The sequence below is a fragment of the Lathyrus oleraceus genome, chromosome 1 (assembly GCF_024323335.1).
Source record: "Lathyrus oleraceus cultivar Zhongwan6 chromosome 1, CAAS_Psat_ZW6_1.0, whole genome shotgun sequence".
NCBI classification, from domain to species: Eukaryota; Viridiplantae; Streptophyta; class Magnoliopsida; order Fabales; family Fabaceae; genus Lathyrus; species Lathyrus oleraceus.
In genome coordinates, this window is record NC_066579.1 from 356897352 (window position 1) to 356901835 (window position 4484).

Below are 4484 nucleotides of genomic sequence, written 5' to 3' on the forward strand. Positions count from 1 at the left end.
CCATTCACAATTGCATACATAACAGATACATTCACATTATTATGCATACCATCATACATCATCAGCATGTTTATCACAGAATCATATCATATCATGCTAATTAATAATCACAGTATTAGCACACTCTACTAATACCTACACTGTTCAAAACAACGGGAAACGATCCCTACTATATCATACATCAGCTAAAATTACATTACTCAGCTGAACAACCAAAAACTGCACAACCACAGCACAGAAAAATCACAATTCTGCCCATACGCGTATTGCCTAGTCCCATACGCGTATGGCCCATTTCTCAGCCAATCTCATACGCGTATTGCCTGCCTCATACGCGTATGCTACGCGTACCACATCCTCATACGCGTACCAACAGAGACAAAACTACGTTAAAATCATCATCTTCTTCATCCATACGCGTATTGCCTAGTGCCATACGCGTACCAGACCATCTCATACACGTATTGCCTAGTGCCATACGCGTATGACCAGAAACCAGAATTCCAGATCTGCTATGGTTTTCTCTGCTACGAGATTCTCAGATCCAACCTTCCACATTCCAATTTTTACGCAACATTCATTCATATATTCACCAATTTCAGCATGCATCATTCTAATCAGAGTCGATTCAATGGTTATCACTACCCATTACATGTTAACCCATAATACCCATTAAACGACGATAAACCCCCCTTACCTGAGTTAATCCGGCAAATCTCTGAGCTTCAAGCTTTTCCTTCCTTCAACCCTCGTTCTCTTGCTCTTCCTCTTTGCCTCTTTCTCACTTCTGTCGCTTCTCTAGTTTTCACGTGAAAAAACCCTTTTTACCAAATGGAACTATTTATATATTTTCCAACTTATTATTCCAATAACAATAATTCCAATAATAATAATCCAATCATTTAATTAAATTAATAAATATATTATTAACTTATTTTAAATAATTATCTTATTTTTTATCGGGGTGTTACACTTCTGGGTATCAAACCCTAATTCTTGGTGTTTCCATTATAGGACCTTGTGATTGCTTCTTGGGCCTTGGTTTGATCATCTAAACCCTAATTGGTGACCCATGTGTTGGGAACTTGTCTATAGAGCCTCGTGCTTGGTTTGAAGGCCTTAAAGGGATGGCGTGCACCATGAAACCCTAATCAGGAAGTCTTGGTTCTTGTCTGCCTTGTTGGCTTGACTTTTTCACCTTGTGATTGTTTCAAACCCTAATTTGGGACATCATTGCTTATGGATGCTTCTAACCCTAAGTTTCGTCTGAGGCATCACCATTCATTTGGTCATTGGTGCATTGGTTTGTTTAAGTTATATTCAAGACCTTGCGTCTTTGGTTCATCAAGAGATTACATTGGTTCATTGGATAGTCAGTCAAAGTTCTTAATCAAATTGCATTCTTGACCATTTCAATCCATCCAATACCTCACTTCAATCATATCATGTTTTTTTCATCACAAATGTCCAAGATTATTGCAGAGGTTACATAGGTTGGCCAAAATGATGAGTTGACTTTTGGTTAACTGTTGACTTTTTGGTCAACTAGTTTACCAAAGTCAACTCACCATTTTTATCCCCTAGTACTTGTTTCTATGCATTGCATCAAGATCATTGGTTCATTTGATTTTACATGATTTTCTTTCATTTTTTTTAGTCATTTGCAATCCAATTTTTCCATACACATTAATCCATTCTCTTTTTTTCCTAGTCATGCTATATTTCAACATTGCTCCATTTTTAACCTTGTCCAATTCCAAGTTTCGGGTATATAAACTACTTATAAGCCAAATTCCAAAACCATTTACAAATCATTACCATTTCATTTTCCAAATAATTTTTCAATACTATGCAAACCATTTACAGATTTTAATTTATCACAATTACAAACATCACTCAATTTTCCATTCAAATCATCACCATTTACATTGCTAAGTTCAAACCATTATAAAGCGACAAAGGAATTTGCATAAAAACAATTACATAAAACCATAAGCCTAATCCTAAATGTTCACTATGTTTGTTCATTTGTCCATATTTCCTTATGGCTTCAATCCCAAGTTTGCTTCATTCATAGGTGAGCCATGTTTCTTGAAGTCATCGCCTTGACTTTCATTATAGCTCTACTCCAAGAATTCTTGAATCATGATCCAAATCCCATAGTCAGCCCTACAACATGTACACTAAGCAGTCAGACAAAAATTCATCAACCTCAAATAGCATTGTCATTTATACATAGCAATAACTAGCAAGGAAGCATCATCATTTTTGTGCATGGCATTATCCATCCATAACCACTAACTGAATTCATAACAAAATCCTAATTGTTCTAATAAGCTAACTGACTTCAAACTGTTTAAGTCACATTCAGAAATCTTTTTACTAAACTCAACTGACATTAACTTCATTCATTTCCAAATGAAAAAGCCAATTCAAATATCTAACAACAACCTAATAGATTTTAGCAATGAATTGATAAGTGACTATTGGATTCAGTACATTTCAACAAGCAAGTTTTAACAGAATGTAACAATGTAATATTTCCATAACTTTTCTACTAGTTATAGCTACAATGCCAACATGACTAATTTCAACCCAAGCAAGCAATAGTAGTGAAACTAACCTAAGCTAATTCAAATAACATCATAGCAGAAAATAATAATCACTGACAAAGTTCATCGTAACTCCCTAAGTAACTAACTTCCTCATTATCAACTCAACATTAACAACTAACTCCATAACTAACTTCCAAATTTCTTTGCATTTTATCCTAATTTCGATTGAGTTTCTAACAGAATTTGAGAGCTTATAAATACCACCATCACAATTCAGTCAGGAGGAACCAATTCACAAAAAAACTCAATCTCCATTCACTCTCTCTCACTGAAAGCTTCTCCCTCACCCCAAAGCTCTCCTTTTCTCCATTGTTGCTCAGAGCTTCACAATGAAGCTTTGAGACAACAGGAGCTGAAACTCCCTGCATCTCCCAAACCCTCTATCCGCTTACACGCACGCAAGAGCAACAATTCAACTCAGGCAGAAGAAGAGCACCACAACAACGCATAGTTGTAGCAGAGATTTCATATAAGCTAGTGAAGAAGGAGAAGAAGAATGGGGCAGAGTAGAGTAGCGTTACCTACGAAGCCGCTAACATCGTCGAAACCGCATCGGATTTCGCTATGTAATATGAAAACCTCACGTAAGTTATTGATGCAATTTCCTTCGGAATAAATTCTCCTTCATCGTTCTTATCAAGTCTGCGATTCAGAAGTGATTATCAAGATCAACCTAAGCTTTGGATTCCGTTGTGCCTAATCTTCCATGTGATTCCACGATTGTTGAATTCGAAGCGAATACAATGCAATTTGCAGGAAGCGATTCTGAGTACGACCGAAGGTTTCCATGGCATCTTGAAGCACGATCTTGGGAAGCGGTTATCGTAATTGTGTTCGCAGGAAGGTTGAGAGTGCGTTTGGAGGATTCCATTGAAGGTTGAGAATGCTTTTGAAGGTTTGATTGCAGGTTGCTAGTGTCTTTGGAGGATTCGATTGAAGGTTGAAGGTTGAAGGTCGAAGGGGCGAATGGTAATCGGCTGAAGGCCACAAGCTCGTTACATTAGGGATTTTGAATTTGAAGGTTGAACGTCTTTGCATTTAGCTGATAGCATGAGATCCCGGTTAGGCTTTTCCTTTGCCTTAGTCCCATTCGTGTTGCTCTCTGCACCATCAAATTCAACTACACCCCCTGAGTCCACTATCAACCAGAATGGGCCTAGGCAATGTGGGCCCTGCGCTGCTTCTGCTTGCACCCCTCATCCACGAAAATTTTACCTTGTACCCCTACAATTAATCCCATACCCCTACAAAAATTTAAAAATTCCCATTTTACCCTTAATTGGTTTTAACCAATTTACCATTTCATTTTTACCATTCTGTTGAAAATTGCAAAAATTACACTTTCACACCCCTCGCACCGGAACTCCTGCAAAAAGACTTCCGGTATGTATTTTTTCCAAACCGGAAGACTTTAGGAAAGACTTCCGGAACACAAAAAAAAACAAACCGAAACACTTAAGGAAAGAGTTCCGGTTCATATAAAAAAAAAATTCAAAAAAATTTGCATACCGGAACTCTTCTCCAAAGAGTTCCGGTATGCATTATGTGTGTTCCGGAAGTCTTTCCTAAAGTCTTCCGGTACGTTTTTTTTTTTTAATTTTTTTTTTTTTTTTTTACAGAAATGGAAAATCTTCCCAAAATATGTGTAGATACTACTGATGCGTTTATGACGACGGAAAGATTTGGTACACGAGAAGAGGTTATCAGATGGATTAAAAAGGTTGGAATCGACAATAAAGTAACTGTTATTATCAGTCGTTCAGATACTGAAACGGGGAAAAGAGGGAGAAGTAACAAAATAATATTTGGTTGTGATAAAGGTGGGAAGCACAAGATTAGTGATAGTGGTACCCAAAGTGCTTCCAAGAA

General features: G+C 37.2%; 1 long non-coding RNA gene across 1 annotated transcript; it reads right to left on the bottom strand.

Moving 5' to 3' along the window:
- Positions 1 to 1820: 1820 nt before the first annotated feature.
- Positions 1821 to 3707, bottom strand: LOC127136307 (uncharacterized). Its single transcript, XR_007808672.1, has 2 exons — positions 3137 to 3707; positions 1821 to 2169 (listed from the first exon to the last, which is right to left on the bottom strand). It is a non-coding gene; the product is annotated as an uncharacterized LOC127136307 (long non-coding RNA).
- Between the last annotated feature and the right edge of the window lie 777 nt (positions 3708 to 4484).